The sequence below is a fragment of the Rhipicephalus sanguineus genome, chromosome 6, assembly GCF_013339695.2.
Source record: "Rhipicephalus sanguineus isolate Rsan-2018 chromosome 6, BIME_Rsan_1.4, whole genome shotgun sequence".
NCBI lineage: Eukaryota > Metazoa > Arthropoda > Arachnida > Ixodida > Ixodidae > Rhipicephalus > Rhipicephalus sanguineus.
Window position 1 is genome coordinate 132,461,401 of NC_051181.1, and position 22,009 is coordinate 132,483,409.

Sequence of the window (22,009 nt, forward strand, 5' to 3'; positions counted from 1 at the left end):
TAGTATAAGATGTGTCTTATGTTTTAGGATGTCGTTAAAAAGGGCACTTGCTGAACAAGCAAGGCAATCCTGGAATGCCCGACCGACCGGAAGTCGATCGAGAGATTATGTCCTTAATTTTTTTTTGTTTACGTGATAGTGGCTTAGCCATTGGAGAGTCTGTACTCCTTCCGTTCCTTGACTCCCCTACATTTTCGCCCGCCTGCTTTTTGACTTCGCTCTTCCGTCCGTATTTATTTCCCTCTTTTCCTTCGCACTAGTCTATGGTAGCAAACCTGCAGTTTATCTTCCGGTTAAGTCCTGCATTCCTTCGCTCGTATATGTATAAAATATCTTTGTAATGGACACATTGCTGCTTAAGTATCAGACTGTAATGATGGAAAGCTATGATTTTTCAAGGGCTCGTTTATCTTTGTTAGACACAATATTAATGAGAACTAACAGACAATAACGCCAAGGAAAGTACAGGGGGTGTTATCTGTAGTATTTAGAATGTAAATGTGAAGAAAAAAAGAGTGAGTGAAGAAAAAAATGTCGCAAAAAAAGAATGTTCCACACTCGCCGCCATGGCTGCGATTGGCGCTGACTAACACTCCTAGGTTTAATCAACATATATACCCCAGAAAGTGGACGGGAGAATGACCGCCGCCGTAGCTCAGTGGTAGAGCATCGGACGCGTTATTCGAAGGTCGCAGGTTCGGTCCCTGCCGGCGGCAAGTCATCTTTTCGTCCACTCTACTTTCTTCACATTTACATTCTAAATACTACAGATAACACCCCCTGTACTTTCCTTGGCGTTATTGTCTGTTAGTTCTCATTAATATTGTGTCTAACAAAGATAAACGAGCCCTTGAAAAATCATAGCTTTCCTTCATTCATAGCGAGGGTCTCGTCCTGGCAGACTTAATGCCTTCAGGTAGTATGCGAGGGATTATTGGTCACGTGCCAACTCGTAAAAAAGATCACGTGCTACGTGACGCCAGAGGCAAAAAAAAGTGTTCCACACTCGCCGCCATGGCTGCGATTGCGCGGACTGACACTCCTAGGTTTAATCAACATATATACCCCAGAAAGTGGACGGGAGGATGACCGCCCGCCGTAGCTCAGTGGTAGAGCATCGGACGCGTTATTCGAAGGTCGCAGGTTCGGTCCCTGCCGGCGGCAAGTCATCTTTTCGTCCATTTACTTCTTCACATTTACATTCTAAATACTACAGATAACACCCTCTGTACTTTCCTTGGCGTTATTGTCTGTTAGTTCTCATTAAGACTGTAATGATGACGCACGTCATCGTAAACGTCGCTAACATGCCTCCTTTTTCAGGATCATCTGAATCTGCCATGTATAGAACGAAGATATGCGCATGGAACTGAATATTTATTTCTTGCCGCGCGTTTCTTGCGCTGACGGTGAACAAAAGAATCTTGGAATTGATGGAAGGGACCGTTTTTTGCTAGAGACAAGCATACGGAGTCAACAGATAACTAAGCCAGGGAGAGCACACGCGGTGTCATTTGTAGAATGTAATTAAAATGCAGAAATGCTTCATGAAATTATAATACTGCGCTCTGTCAAATGACAACTGACAGTGGTGATTTGGTAGAACGTAGTATTATCATTCGATGAAACGTTTCTACAGCGGTAATTTGACAGAACTTTCGGTAAGTACTTCCTCGGTGAAATGGCAGCGCATGCATTCTAGGTTGCAATGCGTGCAGTATCTATTGTTCCGGCTACCATGCTCTCGAGTTGTCTAAATGCGCGGGGGATGCCGCTGGCTCTTATCGGCCTGCGCAGTTGTGCACACGGCAGTCCATAGTGACGCAGGCAAACAAGTTGATAAGACAAAAGCTCCTTATCGCCTATAGCAAAGTGAGGTCGGGCTTTCGTTACATCGCTGCGTAGAAATATTTTGTCAGGGACGACAGCGTATAGCTGTGAGTGATACGCGCGGACGGTGCTGCGGGGGTCTCTCGGTCCTTTGTCTTGTACTCATCTTGAACTGCACGCTGAACAATGGGCACCGACCGATAGCCCCGTAGCAGCGAATCCGTAATCTCAGTACGTTCTAGTTTGTCCTATGATAGTTCTACAGTCACGCGCTTTTTCTCCTGTTCGCGTGCCGAGCGTTTCTGAATAGCGGAGATTCCCAGGGTACATCATTGAATCGACTCTCGCGATAGAGGCAGCGTGAACAATGCGCATTATTACAATCACATCGCTAACGTACGCAGATTAGGGAAGCTGCCGACTGAGTCGAAATTGCGTGCACTTAGTTGTACCCGTATGAACGTCTGAATGTTTCTGGTCGAATGCTTTCTTTCTTTCTTTCCTCTCTTTCTTTATATTATTATTATTATTATTATTATTATTATTATTATTATTATTATTATTATTATTATTATTATTATTATTATTATTATTATTATTATTATTATTATTATTATTATATTTACGGTGGTGTAAACGATCGAAAACTGCACACCATCGCGCTTTAAAGATTTCAACGAATTATAAGAATGGCTTCTGAACTGTATTAAATTTTCAATTTCATACACTTTCTTTGGCTGTCCACTTTTCTTTTTGGGTGTCCAGTAGAAATGAAAGTTTTTGAAAGACAAGCTGTCGTGACTAAGCTATTTCAAACAATGTAACATGCACAGTAAAAATAAACTTAAAAATTATTCTTTTTCGTGCAACTTTTTAAAGACGGGTGGTCAGCTGCGCTGATGGCGTCGCTTGAGGCAGGATCCGATTTGAATTATGAACCGGTATTGCACAGCCGTGGCCTTCTATTTGGGGATTTACAATGCTGTGTCGCGTACAGTACACACGGATTGAATTACGACAATTGAGGGCTCAGTAATGTATGTACAGGGTCGACCACATCTAAGCTGAACACCTCATTAGTATTCAAGACCTCATTGAAGCTGTTGTTTAATACATAATTCGGGAAAATCATTACTGTGTTTGTCGACACCATGATGAGACGTTCTATAACGGGTATTGCACTCGTGAAGTATAAGAAACGTTCTAGTTTTACCGGTTTGAATACTAATGAGGTGTTCAGCTTAGATGTGGTCGACCCTGTACATACTTTCTTTTCCACTGTCTTCAGTTTGGGTCATATGGGCAATAATTTCGACTCGAACGCTTAGACCAAGGTCAAAATTACTTTTAGAGGCTATTTATGTAGCGTTGTGACGGAGCTATCTCGAGAAATCGCGCTTACCAGTCGGAATACTCAAAACTTTGACGTCGCGTTTCAATCCGTGAGTATTGTAAGTTGTGTTCGTTAGTGCGATTTCTTCCAGTAACGTTAACCAAAGGCCGCGCGAAATCTTGCTCGCATATCGCGGCCTTCGGTGAGACCATATACCGGTGGCCCGTAATTTGAACTTCCGTACAATCACCGGGTATGCGATTGATGAGGCGACTATCATGCAGCGCTTTGAATGCAAAATCAAACGGTTGAAATATATGCCCAGTCGTCGAGAAGCGCAAACCCTAACGCTTCATCTGTGAGCACTTCTCGATTTGATTTTTTTCAGCGGGGGCGAAAAGAAATAGTATAAAGAACGCTGGTCTGCTTAAATTGCGATGTAAGTCATGCAGCCCCCATACAGCAAACTGGAGTCCCTACCCTACTACGACATTCCGCTTAGTCACGACGTTTCGCTTTGGGACGTCAAAGGGGTTAAATCGCATGAAATAATGCATACCGAGAATCCATGCCCTTCCGCATCTTTATTCGTTGCCGGGTTACCGACTCTTATCACCACCAGCGGCGCTCGATGACTGCGCCTCTGTGCTAACAGTACACGGGTCTCGTACTACATGTAGCGCTCATACGAAGATGATTTGGCACTTGCAGATGATACTTTCAGATAATACAGCGCACCATACGACGCCCCAGTCGTTTCAGACGACGACGGTGGCTCACGTGTTCTGCGGAGGACAGTTTTTTGGTAGAAATAGTGTCCAGAAGCAGATTCCTTGCTCGTAATTACCGGGAACGTTTTGTTCTTGTGTGTCCTCCGGGGAAAAGTGGCCGGCGCGAACACCTGTGGACACTCGTCCAGTCCGTTCAAGCAAGCCGTGAAGGAAGCTTCGCGAAAGGGTTCTACCGGCTCCCAAACTACTCAAGGTAAAACGCCTAAGGTGTGTTCTCTTTTCTAGAGGCTTGTGTAAAGACAAGTTGAGGGTTATTTCAGTTTCGCAAGGACACGAGAAGGTGTGCGATTTCTGTACAGCACAGGTAACTGGTCGTTCTTGGGCACTGCGCATGAATGTATGTTGAAAGTGTTACCACGAAGGTCGCATAGTTACTGGCAGGCAGGTAGCGAGAGCGCTGAATTTTATAAAGCAGATGTGCGCAATACAAATGACAGCGTAGGAGTGCGCACGAGGGAAGCAGCTGCCCCCCCCCCCCCCCCTCCTCCCTAGTCGTCTAAGGGGCGCGCGAAGTCTTCCCAATACCCATAAGCACGCGCACGAGGGTGGCAGTGGAATGTAGGGTGGACGAAGATGAGGACAAAAGATAGAGCTCCAGAAGGTGGTTAAGCTGCCTTTCAGTACATACATGCATTGTCTGATTACCTTGTGCGCATGCGCATATTTCGATGTTGGTGTTTTTATTGTTGTACATATATACGTTAAAAGATATTTCGCATATTTTGACGCCCCATTTTTATTCCTGCCTTCTTTTCTTTTGTCCCTCCATTTCGGCCTTAGTAAAGTTCAGTGATCCATCATGCGCGAGTCCGACAGCTGTAGGCAAAGTGTAGTCCTCGCTTTTTTATACACTTGGTTGAATGTTTAAAGCGATACTCTGTTTGCGAACCTATTCGGGTTTTCATGACCGCGGCTGCTGTTACTGTTTTGTCGAATAGGTCGTGCTTAAATATTGAACTCGATCTGAGTGCCCGTTCGAGGAATCGAACCTCTGTCCTCAAACAAAGTGGCCCGATGCGCTGACCATTGGTATACCGCCGCAAGCATACTCCTTTCGGGCGAACTCCACCTATATTTCTTTCCTATTCGCTGTGTTAAAATAGAGTTACTGCATATGATACTTTTAGGCAGTGTATACAGTAACTCTACTTTAAAAGGGATAGTGGCGCCATCTAGGAGCGCTGCAGCGAAGTAGCTTATCACGAGCGCTGGCAATGAGCGGTACTGCGATCGAGAAACTGAGCGTGCACATTTTCAGCGGTGGCAAATTGCGGCGCTGAAAGGCACCGGGGTGACAATCAGAATTGGCGTCGAAGGATGTTAGCGTTGTATGAAAGACGAAGATGGAAGAGAAATTCGCCATAGGCGTGTGCAAGGGGTGGGGGCGGGGGACTGCCTCCCCTAATAATCTAAAAGGACGCGCCATTTCTGCACCATAACTTTACTCAGTCTAACCTTTAATTCACATCATTTTTAATGTCATCATTTAATCAACAGGGCGTGCTGGATCTGCAGCAGTTTGCTCAGCATTTGAATTCGTTTCTCTTCGAACGGCCGGCGAGTGCTCGGCAGGAAGCAGTGTAGATCTATAGGCGATAACAACATATTCAATGTAAGCCGGAGAAAAGTGACCTCAGAAAGGTAAAACGAAAAGAACTGCAGCCACTCCAGCGTTATCGGTGTGGTTCGACTTGGAGTATCAACAGACCTGTTCTGTCAAGCAGTACACGCGTATCTCACAACGAGCTTCCGGATATAGACGCATCTTCTTCGGCTACTGCACATATCTGTGCCAGTTCCACTTCAAGAAAAAAAAAACGAAGGTACAGGAGCCACACCGCAAACAGACCTCATCTTCAGCTGTGTTTACCGGGTTCTCAAGATAGTCGAGCAAAATAAGCTACAACGCACGCAGTGTTGTTTCGATGCAAATGAGGGTCGAACTCCTTCCTCATTTTCCCGCCAGATGTATCGAATTGTCTTGTAAACGCCTTCAACTGTCATGAAGAGTACGCCACAGCGTACATATTGCTCGCGAAACCAAATAGATAAAGTCGATAATGTCACTTACTCAAACCCAGCAAGCCTCGCATAACAAATCCTGATGGAATGACCTTTGACCGCGACAGAGCTTTTGACAGCACTAGCCTCTCTCAATCAACAAGTCTCCGTCACGAGAGACCCCGCAGTGCCAATGTCGTCGCGTTTTAGAGAGAAAGTTAAGGCTGAGTTAATTCCTCGGCATATGCTCAAGGTGACCTCGGCATATGTTCATCGGCATATGTTCAAGGTGACCTTCTTCTAGGTTGACCCAGGAAGAAAGTCATCTTGAACGAACTTGCAGACCTGCTTGTGTCGTTCCAATCCTCAAATCAGGCAGCTTTTTTGACGCATCTAAATTCATATCGACCAAGAGCACACTTCAGCTGTATTGGTAACCTAAGGGAGAAGGTTGTTTCTTTGAGTCTACACTGGGACATCGTAAACAGAAGTATTCAACATCCACAGACGTCAGTACTTATTAAAATCTGTAGTGGAATCGACAACGTTGTCGCACTTGCTAACTACATCAAGCAAAACAGAGCTTCATGCCATGTTAAATTAGGTGTATTCTTGCACGTGAAAGGAGTGTTTGATGAAATGGTTCATGACGCAGTCCCGGTCGCATTTCATACTTTGGCGTTAATGACCGCTTGTATATGCGCCTGGAATTACGTTCGCCTAGCAGACAGAACCCTTTACGAGCCGAATAAATGTGGGGAAGTTGCACTGCACAAGCCGATGCATGGAGTAACCACAACACGGTATTCTAAACACCACCTCGTCGGACATTTGACCGATAGACTTGGAAAAACGTGTGTTACCGTTACTGTAAATTTCTTTTTAGGAAGATGACATCTCAATATGGAGCTCAGGACCCAACATGTGTGTTCTGCGTGCGAGGCTGCATCGAGAAGTCCGCTGTGATAGTGTTCACGAGGAGTGGTACGATAAGCGCTTTGCATCTCTGAAAGTAGAAGGCGTCCATAGACCCTGTGTTTACAGTCACACGTTTCTGGGCGTAACGTTCGAAAGGCAGCTGATATGGTCCGGCGCACGTACGACATCTGAGAGAAAACTCGCCTCTGTTGCTTCTATCTTCAGTATGCTTTCCAGCAACGCTGGTGGGTTTTCTACTCATTCTCTCCTATGGTTGCATTCGGTGTTTTGCGAACGTATTTTCTTATAGACAGCCTTTTGACAACATAGCTGTTACGTTCGAGGTTGGCCGTGTGTCGTAGATAGAAAATTATCATCATCATGAACAGGCAGGCACTCTCTTCTTCATTGTCGTCTTCTGCTTCGTTACGAGAAATCGTGCGCCCATTTCTCCGGCGTGGGATGCAATAACTGTGATGGATGAGAGAACGAGTACAGAGAGAGAGAAAGAGAGAGAGAAAAAAGAGAAATAAAGATACAGAAAGAGAGAAATTGTTGGCGAAAACATTTTCTCAGCGAGAGCAAGCATAGCCGTGAATAATGTATTATAGCAAGGGGTGAGAAAGAGAGAGGTGAGAGGGCAAAAGCCTAGCCAAACCAAGACCAGGTGGGTGTCCACCAGCCCTGCTGTGACCCAGCCATGAGTGACAATAAAAGCCTGCGCTAGTATTTTTCTCTGTACGGAAATCCGACGGTCCCAAAGTAACATGAATACGTTGCAAGGATCAGCGATCAAATTAGGGGTATGTCATGGCCTCCTGAGGAACGCGTCAACATATGGCATACTAAGTTTGCTAAAGTTAAGCAGTCGCCAGTCGCCACCAGTTATACAAGCACAGCAGCTATGCCGCGCTCATGGGCGATAAGTTGCCAGAGTCATCGAACGGCCTCTTGCTAGAACGTATCTTTCTGAAGCCATCACTGCTCCCCGGTCTAACTTGCCGAGTTTTCTGGCCCATTTGCCGTCTTCTTTGAAATCCGCTACCTGGTTCATAACATTAACTTTGTCTAGTATAACATGAAAAAAAAAAATGTGCATATACTCTGCAAAACATCTCCCGCCCCTTTCCAAGCCATTCCCTCACCTCCTTCGTAACGTGCACCGTAACGCCAAGCAAAGCTCTCCAAGCATGCTCATAAATATCCTATATATCTATCTCTCTACTCATGTCTTCGTGCGATTGAATATGCTTTCTTTCTTTCTTTCTTTCTTTCTTTCTTTCTTTCTTTCTTTCTTTCTTTCTTTCTTTCTTTCTTTCTTTCTTTCTTTCTTTCTTTCTTTCTTTCTTTCTTTCTTTCTTTCTTTCTTTCCCCGAAATCACTTAAGACGGGCTCTTTCTTTTTCTGTTTTGCAATGTCACCGAGCGTAGCTGCATAGTGGATGACATATAAGGGGTATCCAGGCTGCGGCTTATCTTGCTCGAGCCACTGTTGATAACTTCAATGTGTCCAACTTCCTGTAAACCCTTCCTTATTTGGGTGACTGTGTTGAGCGTGACGAGGCTCATTTCCAATTGTTTCGTGCAGTTGTCGCCGAATTCCTTCGTATCTTTATTCCTCTGTGGTATTAATGCTGTGGTTGATATGATCGCTGTCCCAGCGTTCAATGCCCTCCGAGACGTTATTGTTATTTACGACAAACAAATGTCTGTTTTGTTCACCTATTAGTCTCCGTATCGGTAGCGGCTGATAAAGCAAGGTCGAACGTCATGGGTATGTTGCTAAACAGTTTGATGGAGTATTATGACATGAAATTCCTTGCCAAGCCTCACCATTGATATATTATGGCTTTGTTTTGTCTCATTTACGAGCGCGCCACGATGAATGGGCTGTGGTTAATACACGAATGCTGTCGGAACTGCGACGTTCGTGTAAGTAGCAACTATGTAGAAGCAGGAAAATAAGTGAACTTTCTTTAACGATTTTTTACGGTCTGAACTCATTTAATTATTGCGACGACAGCGCGCTCTGTGGGCGCACACTCCTTTCACCCTGAAAGTCACTTCCCTTTACACGTCGACGTCACATTCCACTCATGTCACATGACTTCCGGGTCATACCGAACAACCGTTATAACACTCCTGGCCCGTCATGTGGCTTCCGCGGTTAACTAATTTCCGTCTTATATAACATCTTTTACGTTCCGGCTTCCGCATCCTTTCAAACCACTGCTAATACAGGCGCCTACATCTCTGCTGCTAGGTTGCATTTGACTGAATGACGTTTGCGCGGATCGGGCCCATCAGGTACGTATTGTAAGGAACCTGTCACATTTCGCAGTATTCTTCGCCTTTATGTGGGCCTAAAGCTTAGGTTGTGGAGCTGAGGTTGGTTCGACGATAATTAAGTCCTAACAGCATGAACCATCACACCACACTCGTCTTAAAGAGTTTAATAATAATTGTTGGGGTTTTACATCCCAAAAGCAAGATGTGATTGAAAGACGCCATAGCGGAAGGCTTCGGAAATTTCGACCTTTAACGTGCACACGAGCTTCTAGCATTTCGCCCTCCATCGAAGTGTGGTCGCCGCGGCCGGGGCTCGAGCCTGCGGTTCAGCAGTAATCTGCTGCGGGTCAGCAGCCTGCGGGTCAGCACCTGCGGGTCAGCAGTAAAGCACCATAACCACTAGACTACCACGGCGAGTCTCGGTCTAAAGAGCTTCTGACTGCTCCCGCACTAAAATCAGTTGGTTGCGTCGACGGATGACATAAAAATAGAAGAGTTCCGGACAGTGAACCTTTCTGCAGTGACGCGATTACGCCATAACTCTTGAACTGGGCAGCACAGGCGAGCTAGATAGGCGAGGGTTGACGACCGCTATCAGCTTTACATTCGCTGTTTGTGCAGCGCAGCCTTGTTTACCAAAAACAAGGTTAGATGCGACCCAGCCTCTCCACCTCAAATGGCAGGAATGCCTTTCAGCTCGCGTTGACCCTTCCAGGTGATTGTCACTTTATCTTGACTAAACACTAGCTATTTCCAGTCGGAACGATGGCTGTTCTGGGTGTTTTGGCGGGCTAGAAATAACCAGTGGCTTCAAACTAGCATGACAAACACTGTGTATACGTGGCACAGTTGCCATGCAAATATTGCATTCATGCACTAGACATTCTCGAGCTCGCTGAACGGTACCCCGTCATGAAAAGGAGTGAGGTTCCTGTGACACGACTCTCAAGATGCAATGTTGTAATAATTTTTGTGGTTTTACGTGCCAAAAGCACAATATGATTATGAGGACGGCGTATTGGAGGTATCCGGAAATTTCGACCACCTGGGCTTCTTTAACGGGTGCATAAACCTAAGCACACGGGCCTCTTTTGCCTCCATCGAAAGCGGCCGACTCGGCCGGAATTTCTATCCCGCGGCCTTCGGGTCAGCAGTCGAGAACGATAGCCCTTAGACCGCCGTGGGCTATCACTGCAGGAAAAACCATAACTGCGCATTTTCAATGTGAGCGGCACCCAAATGAAAACTCGAAGCACGGGTAGCGGTAATGACGTGGTAGCTCTAATGATGTCGTGAATAAGTTATTTGAAACACATAGTCTTACTGCACTCGCCGTGCGCGCGGTAAGGAGAATGATTTTACACTTCTGGCTTACATACAAAATATTATTAGTAGAGACCGGATTTTAGGCAAATGCCTATTTTGTTCCTTACGCTCCTATCGCGCCATTTTGATATATGAGCATCAATTAGAGGCTAAGGAGGGCTTTTATGGCGTTTTTATATTGCCTATAAATGCCTATTTTTGGCGTTCGTGCCTATATGCCTATTAGTGCCTATAAATGCCTATTTACATAACTGGCGCCTATATGAACGCTATTTAACCCCAAGTTTGTCTTCCCAGTGCAGTTTGAGCCCGTTATTCATGCTACCGCGCAACATTGACTGTTCGGAACTCTATGGGGTTCAACCTACTCCCGGAAAGAACCGCTAGCAGCAGTGAAATGGGGCGCGCCGGCTGAGCATACGCCACTGCGCTAGCATGGTGCGAGTGGTTGGCGAATGCGAAATGGGAGAGCCACCAGCGGAGAGTGAAGAGCAAAAGAAGAAAGAAAAATGTGACGTGCACGCGGCTTTTGTTTAGTTTGTAATTTACTTTTCAACCGTTTCCCTACCGAAGACGACCTGAGCTCGTCCACAAAGTTCGTACTGCTCCAACCGAAGACGAGCTTGGCTCGTCTACACTGAAAGAAGCGTTTGCGGGCAGCGAAATTAAGCTACCCTGATTCATTTTGCTGAGTTTTCTTTGGCTTGAACAGATGGTGCAGTAAAAATTTTAAAAATGCGCTCAAAGCATAGATTTTGGTCGACAGTGGCCACTTGACTCGCCATACTACAGAATAAGCGGAGATGCCGTGTTCTGCAACACGTGCGTGACAAAGGACAATTTCACGGCTACGTTCAACCGTTGGGGCCTGTGCGCCACATTAAACAACAACTTTTCTCGTTTTTCTGTCGTAAATAGACGTCGCGCACGTCTTCCTTTGAAATTATTTGCATTTAGGTAAAAATTTATTGTGCCTATATTTACGATATCGGAGGCCTAAAACGTCGCTTTGCCTGCCTATTTCTGGCGCATAAAACGCGCCTTTTTAATACCTAAAAATCCGGCCTCTAATTATTAGAGCGCACGGGCTCTGCTTTGCTTAATACATGTTCATTTCTCAAGCAAGCGTGAATGCGCTTGTACTTAAGTGTGGTTACTACAAGAATCACTTGAGGGCGGCCAATACCACGAAGGATCACCTTTTAGTTCGCGCCTTGGTTTGGCCTGCTGGTCACGAGGCGTTACGTCATCCGCTAAGGCAGCGCTAAGGCTTCTGCCCCATTCAAACTCTTCAAAAGCACAGGAAGAAACACATGAGGCGAAGAAAAGAATTCAGGTAAGTTGACCAGATGCTACCAAGGGTAAAAGCTAAACTGTCGGAGATAGGACAAGGAGGGGGACAGAAAGAGCATTAGGTGCGTGCACTCTCGTAAGGCTTCATTTCCATTGGCTGAATGCACCTTCCGCGGTGACGTCACGTCACATGACGCTAACACCTGCAAGTTGTCTTGGAAGTGTGGATCTTTGGCTGCTCACGGGCAGTGGCAGCCAATCAGGACCGTTCTTTCGCATGCGAACAGCTTTGTTATCCGTCCCATAGCAACTACACACGGCACTCCTGTTTACGCCCGCAAGGTGGATCAAAATAAACGCTTGCACCCATCTGGATCCCCATGTCTCCGGCCTATCGGCTTGCATTGCGAGGGCTCTTTGTAGTTAACGCCCGAACCTTGCACGTATACCGTCGCCGCACGTTGTTTGTAAGGTTTTACTTTGCGTCTCGCGTGTCTTCTCCGCTTGCGTTCATTCTCTGTCGTGGCGCCGGGGCAAACGATACGACGCGTCTGCGAGAAATGCCCACAACAAAAGGCGCAGGCCGCATTGTTCTTCGCTCGAGTCGACGGCCGCTCGTAATACGAGTACGGTCTGGGTCCTGCGTAGGGCGGTCGTCTCTCTTTTCTGAGGTGCCCCATACGATGGCGGTAGGAACCAGACGGTACAGGCATGCCGCCAGTTCCAGCGCTATAGATGTTCTCCCCTCACCGTCCTCCACCATGGAAGAGAAGGCGTCAGGCCAGCGGCGAGGCACGTGCTTGTGTGCGTACAAGGACGCAGGCATCGATAATCTGTCTAGACGTACGGCACTCGGGTACGGTGGCACCGTATTAGATGTTACTTTTATTCGGAACCCACTGACAAACGAACGTACACAAATGAGGAGAGATGCGATCAGTGAATATAGTTCATAAAATGCTTTACAGCGAAGCTGTCTTAGTCTACCCAGTGCCGTCGTCGTCCTCGTGGTAGTAGTAGTAGTAGTAGTAGTAGTAGTAGTAGTAGTAGTAGTAGTAGTAGTAATAGTAGTAGTGGTAGTAGTAGTTACAGTAGTAGTGGTGGTGATAGTAGTAGTAGTAATAGTAGTTATAGTAGTGGTAATAGTAGTAATAGTAGTTGTAGTAGTGGTAATAGTAGTTGTGGTAGTAGTAGTAGTGATAGTAGTAATAGTAGTACTAGTAGTAGTAGCGGCCCCATACGATGGCGGTAGGAACCAGACGGTACAGGCAAGTGATTCAGGGGCCGCGGAGCCCAAGCGTGCACAATAGTAGTAGTGATAGTAGTCGTAGGCGCCGCTCAGGTGGCGTGACCAGAGGGGGGGAGTGAATAAAGCAGCGTTTCGGCATGTCGAGCCCGCGTTTCAGAGGGGGAGTGGAAAGGGGGAAAGGGAGTGGAGAAGAGGTTTGTGGAGAGGGTTTGCGCGTGCGCAGTAAGGCTGGTCACGCCGCAGACCACTGGTTTGAACTCCTCCATAAGATGCTTCGCATCTAAAACAACTGGAATGAAATGATGATGATGATGCTATATGATGGTGACGACGGTTATGACGATGATGACGCCGGTGATCTCGCTAGCCAATCACATGCACTCGCGCGCTTGCAGCTTCGTTGTCCGACGGTTCTCACGGCGTGGAACATTTTTTTTCTTTAATTAGGTGCGTGGAATCATGCAGTATAAGAGGAGCACCCCTGGAAGGACAAAGCACTGCGTCACAGGAGAGTTCTTGCGAGTATGCAGTAAATGTGCCACGACAGAAGCTATAAGCCGGTTCTCGTGAAATGTTCATAGCGTCACTCAGAGGAATGCCTTGATGGTGACAGTGACGATGTTGACAGCGCAACAGTGATCTTAGAGATAGATAGATAGATAGATAGATAGATAGATAGATAGATAGATAGATAGATAGATAGATAGATAGATAGATAGATAGATAGATAGATAGATAGATAGATAGATAGATAGATAGATAGAATACGGGAAAGGAGGGCGCATCAGCTGTTTCACAAAATCTGGTGTGGCGTCCGCCTCGAGGTGCCGGAGGTACTGAGTTCGATTCTCGGTGCCAGCGGGCACCGATCGGGTTTTCTAAAGGGGAGAGAGGTACCTCGCCATGGCGCTAGGTAGCGTGTGCGCAACACCCGCAATGGTTGACCGCTTCGGCGGTTGTATAGAGTCTGCAAGCGCATTAAAATTCAACTGTTGACTCCGCGACAGGCAGCCGACTACCGTTGCCTCGGGTTAAATATCTGGACAAGCTTGATGGATGACAACCCGCCGCGGCAGCTCAGCTCTTGTAATGCCGCGCTGCCGTTGAATTTTAGATCGCTCAATCGATTCAGGGGCCACGGAGCCCAATTTTGTCGAGGTCGAAAAAAGCGTGCCCCGCGTGTGTGCGTACTCTGTGCACAAGGTGCGCGCACAATGCGCACACTTCATGCACGTTGTGCATGCTAACGAGGATACAAATGTAGATTGCACTGGTACCACGAGATTGAATATTGTGAGGATTAAGTAGGCGGAGAACTGAGAAAAGTGAAACGCACAAGCACAGCCGCTGGTCTTATAAGTGTATGCGCGTTGTGAATTAGGACAGGAGACGTCGATTACGATACCATTTGGGTGATGTAGCAACAGAAGCGAAGCGAAGTGCAAAGTAATACGGTGTGTAATGAAGGAGTGAGGCAACGGTGCACTTTTGTCGTCGACGTGCGAACAGTGTTCGGAGCGCGATCGAATTGGGCCAATGAAAGTGCGTGTCGGAGCATATATTGAGGAGCTCGGCCCGATTTCAACGACAGATACGGCGGTAAGCAAGAGACTCGGTCGGCGTCCTTTGAAGAAATTCCCGGCGGGTGGCCTGCATACCGCGTGCGCGAAGGTCTGCTGTTATTTACTGTGCACGATTGCTGCTCTCATTGTTTATGCGGGGACTGTGTAGGTATGTCCATGTCCTTGTGTTGCCTTCGGCTATCCTGCAGATTTGTAAAGAACGGACCGCTTCCCTGTTTTGAAAGAATGACTGAGTTTCGTATAAGAAGCTGGAGGTCTGAAGTTGTCACGCTAGTGGGTCACGAAATGTCACTGGAGCCAGCTGGAGTCGGCGTTTCCATGAATGACAACATTACGGAAATGTTATCTCTATCTAAATCTCTTGTTCGATCCGTCTTGACGACCCAACGTGATGATAGTGACTGAGGATTGACATGGCTTAGTATATGCGGTCGTGGGTTGGTTAGATTACCGACCACGACGGTCGCATTTAGATGATGATAATCGAAACACAGGAACGCTCGTTTCTTCAGATTTAAGCGCACGTTAAAGAACCCCAGGTGGCTAAATATCCCCACTATTCAGCGTGCCTCACTATCAACTCGAGGTCTTGGCACTTAGAACCCCAAATTTTAGTTTAATTCTTCAAATCATTATTGACGTCTTTCCTCTTGTTTCCCATGCTGCCAAAGGCAGCCTGCGCCGCCCAAATGATGCAGTGTCGCGATAAAAATCATATCAGTAATGCTGAACAAAGTTCATCGATATTCCCAACCTGTCTCAGCAATGCTTACTCAACCCTTCTGATCGGCGCGAAACAAACAACCCAATCGATTGCTTTTGTCACTGACTGATTAAACACGCATTCGATTATGAGTCCACGTAAGAAAAAGGAAAAGAAAGGCCAGAAGATTAAAAAAAAAAAAAAAAGCGAACAAAATGCGGCAAGCGTCATTTTGCTGTAGCCGTTCAGGAAATAGCGTTGTTTATGGAATGCGACAATAACATTCTCATGGTTTAGCATTGTATGCAATAGGTTGTTTTCGCGTCTCTATCACCTAAAGACCGCGAGGTATTGTTGTATTTTTTCGATGAGTTGCACATACCTGGTCAGTAGCTCGCGATAAAAGGTTGTGCGTGCAAGACGTGTCATTCACCTGATATTTATCAGTGTGATTGTTGGTGTACTACGCTAAGATGCGGATGCGAGCGGTAATAAACGAGTACGCTTACGGAATGCAGTGCAGGTAAATCCTCCTCCAGAATTAGATGAATACAAGCACCGGTGGAAAAGCGGGATCGCAATCGTGCGGTAACATTTAGGGACAAACCGCAAAGTGTCGCTGTTGAGCAGGATCTTACTAGGCCACGGTATCTGTGGCCACTTCATTCGAAGGGAATAGGCGCCTGTCATCACCATCATCACCATCGTAATCATCACGGAGGACATGCGGGTGGTTAGTCAGGGCGAGCCCTTGACGCGGTTACATTGTGGCTTTGGCATTGCGCTGATGAGCATTTCGTCGCGGGTTTGATTTTAAAATTTATTTGTCCTCTCTCTATCTCCGCTTCCCCTCTCCACGTGTAGGGAAGAAAACTGGACAAGATGTCGTTAACCACAGGCGTGCGCACAGTTGAGGCTGAGCCCCCCCTCTTGCACCCCCCCCCCCACTAGTAATCCGAGAGGGGAGCGACGTGTGTCTATACGTTTAGCCCAGGGGGGGGAAGGTTGTGGTCAGCTGTCTGCCTATGACCGTCTGCGCCCACTTTTCCCCACGACAATTGAGTTCCAACTCACTTGTCGTATGAACCCCCCCCCCCCTGCTTTCGCCTTTAGTCAATGCGACCTGTCCCGTCAGTGTTTAATGTGCGGGGTTATGGAAATGCATGTTTTTACCATAATGGCTGCTGAGAGCCATTGATATTGCGTTACAACAATTGCGCACTTCCCACGTTCACCGCCGGAAAGCCGGAGACCAATGGCTGGCCGTTATGAGAAGAACGTCGTAGCTTCATTTTAATTTCTGAATCCATTATGAAGCATAAATTTGACAACTGGCCCGCAGTCTGACACTGACGGAGTGGTACGCGCCAAGCATAAGGCATACCAGACTGCCTCAGCTCAACCATTCAGTGCAACTCCGACCTCCATCCGGGCTTCATCGACGCGAAACTTGGCTTCTCAGTCGCCTTTGCTTGGTAGTTGCATACACGATGGCATATATACAACGTTAATTGGAATTACTGACAGTGTGGCATGCGATGTTTGCTGCACCGAAGGAAACATCGACCACTTGCTATGTCGTTGGCCTCGATTTGCCTCGCAGAGACAAGTTCATTCCAACGCACTGCGACGACTGGACGATTGGCCACTTTCCGTGCAGGTGCTACTACAACATGTCCTCATCTCTCGACGGCCCACATGGCAGTGAAAGCACTCTTGTACTTGTTGAGGACGATGGCCTTGTGCGACCGCCCTCTGATTTGTGGTGCAGTCCCACACGCTGCAGTGAATCCACTGCCTCTCTCTCTTTTTTCCTCTTCTCTTTCCTCCTCTCTCTTCCTCATCTTTCTATTCCCCTTCCTAAACACTGAGTGGAGGGTAGCCAACCGGAATTTTTGCTGGTTAAACTTCCTTCCTTCCGTTTTCTTTCGGACGCGACAGACAGGAAGGAGGGGGGGGTTCTGCAGTGAGACTTCGTCACCGCTAGCGGAGAGCTCTGCGCACGCCTAAGTAGCTAACCTCATTGCTTTTCCGTCCATCTTTTTTTCTGGCTCGTACAACGCGCGGCTGGCCTTAACCATGGAGCCTCGCCACGGATATGGTATCGCTAACGACACCGTTGTTGGCATACGTGAGCAGGCACGGTTGCCACGTGCGGACACGAGGCATGTGTCGTAAAATACTCCGCGAATATAGACCACGTGGAGACCCATTGTTCTCTTTTACGATGTTTTCTGCTCCGGTCGGCCAAGCCCTTTGCTTTTTCGTTGACCGACTCGTCTCCTCTGCTGCATTGACTTAAGCTTGAGTCTATTCGCGCATCCCAAGAATGGATCTTCAATGCGCTTGCTTTTCAGCTGCGCTTTCAAACCACTTTGTCTCATGGAATATTGGTTAAAGATCTGATGTAATATCCCATAACTAATTCTGCCAACTGTAACTTATAAGCAAGTTTGGTTTGTCGTTTCCGCTTTGTCGCTGGTGAAGCCTAAAGGGCGCTCTTTGGTAGTTTCGATTAGCGGACACAGTCCAGTGGAAAGTGTGTGTGTGTGGGGGGGGGGGGGTTAAAATGACAAGAAAGCCAAGCCATTTATATTTAGCAGAACGTTAAATAACCCTACAAAGGTGTTGAAGATTAATCCGGAATTTTCAACTACGGCGTGCTTCCTAATCATATTGTGTTTCTGCGGCTGTCCATGGTCCTAGAATCTTGGCTGCAGGAAATGGTCTTGAGTCCAGTTGGTTCAGAATCGTCCGGAGCGGGCATCGGTCTGTTTCGAAGACACAAAAGGCAACGAAAGGGCTACTAAAGTTTTTAAAGTCCACATGTCTGTGCGACCGCCAGACATGTGGACTTTAAGAACGTGAATCTGCACATCCCTCTCTTTTCTTCTGGCTCTCTTTTCACGCCTTCATCCTCTGCGTCAATGCAGGGTGGCAAACTGGACATGCATATGGTTAATCTCCTACTCTTTCCTCATTTCTCTCTCTGGGCTGTTTTATATTCTAGCCTTCGGTTAATGTTGGATTATGTTGGCTATCTCCTGTTATAACATCATCATACTTTCCATTCAATCCTATAGTCCAATCATGCTCTCGCATAAACATATACGCAACAACCTGAACTAGTCCCGCAAGAATTTGCCCGCAGTTGCCTCACTGCGCATCTATTTTGAGAGAGCTCTACCCTTGTTCACTCGGCTTCATGGGCGAGTTCTAACGTATGCACGTTATCTCATCGCTTGTCAACGGGCTGAGCGCAGAAGCGTCACCACAGAGAGGTTTGCAGTTGGCATCTGTTATCTCTTCAGTTGTAAGAGAAGGCTTTCCGGTGCCAAATCTCGAAAGGTTGCGAAATGCGCGCATCCCTTCTTTATTGCTCTTTCGTAATCGCTAATGCGCCTAATCGTGTAACTGTCCGCTGTAAACAGACAAGGCAAACACGCGGCAGAACGCCTGTTCCGTTTGTTTGCTATCAGGAAGGCAACGGTTTTAGCGGTTAACGAGCGTTGATACGCAACGGAATAGTTGGCAAACAAAGCGTCCCGACACCGAATGCAGAAGAAGTGACGAACTGACGATAATTCCGGCTCGAAGAGTGGAAAAACACATCATCTCCCCCTACGGGAAACCATGGTGGGATGCGAAAGCATCGCGAGGGGTGCGCATCGAGTTTCCTTTTCTTAGGCGTTTGAATTACCGCTTGCCGACGGTGACGTTTACGTTCGGCTTCCCGAGCCTTCCTCTGCTCCGCGGCGGTGGCGCTGCCGCTGCAACTAGCGCCGACGTTGACGTTGTTCATGGCGTTTCGCACACCGTTGCACAGAGAGAGAATGACGGAAGCACAGCGAACGCGCGCTTTCGCAGCCTCGCAGCTTCGGAATTCGCTTGCCGGCGTTGCCGTTTACGTTCAGCTTCGCGAGCGTCCATAGTGCCGCTGCGAAGGAGATTGCAACGGGAGCGAGCGCGCGCTGCATTATATACGAGCGCACAGCTGTGGCGGAGAGAGAGAAACGGGAGAGAACAAACGAAGCGGAGGCAGCGCTCACGCAACCTCTTCCCACCTCCCTGCGCTCACGCGAGGAGAGGAGGGAGAGTTGGCGAGTTGGAGGAGGGAGAGTATGGGTGCGGACGCCGCAGAACGGACACTGCCTCGAGCATAAGATGCTTTCGCATCTAATAATAATAATTGTTAGGGTTTTACGTCCCGAGACCCCGATGCGATTATATAAGAGAGACGCCGTAATGGGGGGCACCGGAAATTTCGAACACCTCGGGTTCTCTAACGTGCTCCTGAAGCGAGGAGAGAGTCGTTCAAGAAAGCTTGTTGCTCTTTAACCGTGCAACCGCACTTCAATAACATGTGACAGCCTTACAAAAAGCTCAAACGCAAAAGCTACACAGCGCTGCCAGAGAAGCAAAGTGCTTGTGAAGGAACAAGACGCCGCAAACGACGCGTGTGATGTCGATATTTAGAGATAAACACGAAACGATCACCGATGTGTGCATTTTCCCGGCCGTCATTGTTTATTGTGCAAAGAGAGTAAACGGCACTGAATGACACTTGGTGCTATGGTAGCTCAGGGATGTACTAATGGCAAAGAAATAGTTTGCTGGTATTTTAGCACTGATGTGTGAGTTCAGGTTGAGAAAGACTATTTATATGCAGGTTTCTAAGCTTCGGGAAAAGCAATTTTATAGTGATAGCTTTGCAGACATCTCTGACTTATTTTTTTTATGAGGCTCTTGCTATCATTGAGATAAATAGCGTTAAGCTAGACGACCATTTGTCAGGTGAGATATTCTGTAAGAGTCTACTAAGCAGAAGAGTATCCTTTGCCCCCTCTATGTCCCTACTCCTAATCCTATACAATCAGCACAAGATGTTTGGTTAGTGTTCGACAGAAGCGGCTACGACTGGTGCTGGTGCGCCAGCTCACAGGCCATCCAATCAACATGCACTGAAAAGGATCAGCCCTCCACGTCGTTGACTCCTATACAATACCGCCCCAGGTTGGGCTACTTGATTTTCAGCCTTCGTTTTCAGCCAAAATGGGGTGAGCGTGCGAGTTAGGCGTCAATGAACGCCCGGGAACAAAAATATATATAAAAAAACGTGGCTGCAAACAAAAGTGGAGAAGAAAAAGAACACTACGCCGTTCGAGGGATGCATGCGTAGACATAATTACCGCGCAGCGCGGCACTGCCGGTATAATCGAGCGAACACACCCGAGTCAGTAGCGTGCGTCATTCTCCCTTCGATAGCGTTCATCTATGTATACGCGCACAGCGCGGTAAAGAACCTTGATTCACTGAGGGACATGACGGCTCACGGCCTTCTTGTGGTCACGAGCAAAGACGTGAGCGCTGTTTTGGCGCTACATCTATAGATGCAGTTGCCTTTAATTCGCTGTAGACCTGAAAGAAAGAAAGAAAGAAAGAAAGAAAGAAAGAAAGAAAGAAAGAAAGAAAGAAAGAAAGAAAGAAAGAAAGAAAGAAAGAAAGAAAGAAAGAAAGAAAGAAAGAAAGAAAGAAAGAAAGAAAGAAAGAAAGAAAGAAAGGATTAAAAACGCAAGGAATAAAAAAAAACGAGGAAACAAAGAAAGAAAGGATTGAAGAAAGGAAGAAACAAAGAAGGAAAGAAAGAGAGAAAAAAGATTAAAGAAAGAAAGTTTGAGCTAAAAAGGCCCGCAGACAGCTTGGAATAAAACAAAAGTAAAGATCACCAGAATGCCATGTAGCGGCAGACATATAGGTTCACGCACGACGCATTTATACTCAGGCTGCAGAAGTGGCCACCAGGATCGCAGTCAAAGCCTCCTTCGGATGTCGGATGGTGCCAAGTCGTGGTGTACGCGCGCGCGACTCATGGACGACCCTGACGACGTGTACAAACGAACGTGGTTTTCGGGGCCCTGTACAACGTGAGCTGTAGGTGCCCCTCAAGTCGAGTCGTGCGCACAGCGCAATGGTGCGGACGTCTATACACAGCCTCAGCTTGCATGCAGCGACGAAAGCGTGTACCATGCAGGCGTGACGAGGCCTTGGGGTTATTTCTACGCTTATCCAATACTGACAATTACGTCTAATTGGTCCCAGTGATAAACGCGTGTGTGTGTGTGTGTGTGTGTGTGTGTGTGTGTGTGTGTGTGTGTGTGTGTGTGTGTGTGTGTGTGTGTGTGTGTGTGTGTGTGTGTGTGTGTGTGTGTGTGTGTGTGTGTTTCGCCTATAGCTATACATGAGCGCGTGTGATACTCGTTATTGATGTCATCGCTATACACTGCCCATTCTTATCGACGAGTATGTGCTGGACGCTGCGTAATGGCTTGTTCGGAAAAACGACGGCTTTATTCTTGCGCCTTTGTACTATGCTGGGTTTTCTCTCATTAGCAGGTTTTTTGTGTACGCACCTGGCACGATAGATAATCGAAGTGGTAGTTTCCGCCTGTATTCCTTTTTTTTTTTCTTTGAGCAGATACGAAATGTAACACTAGTAGATATTCTGCTGGCTCCTTGACTGACCTAATGGAATAGGACGGGGTGTGCCGGAATGGAGGCCCGTCCAACCCTGAACACTCCCCACGTCACGCACGAGGAACCAGAATGTCCAACGCGGTAAAAAAAAAAAAAAGACAGACGGTTCCTTATGCATTTGACTAAGACTACTCCGATGTGAAAGCGATCTTCTTTTTGT

General features: G+C 47.1%; 1 long non-coding RNA gene across 2 annotated transcripts in view; it reads left to right on the forward strand.

Annotated features, from left to right (window-relative positions):
• Positions 1-22,009, forward strand: part of LOC119396439 (uncharacterized) — a 177,878-nt gene that overhangs the window by 63,380 nt on the left and 92,489 nt on the right. The window contains exons 4-5 of one of the 2 annotated variants that reach the window (XR_005184438.2): positions 9,136-9,179; positions 10,785-10,991. The exons of the other annotated variant lie outside the window; for it this stretch is intronic. This is a non-coding gene — a long non-coding RNA (uncharacterized LOC119396439). Of the gene's footprint in view, positions 1-9,135; positions 9,180-10,784; positions 10,992-22,009 lie in introns of those variants that run through there. 2 annotated transcript variants of the gene reach the window in all.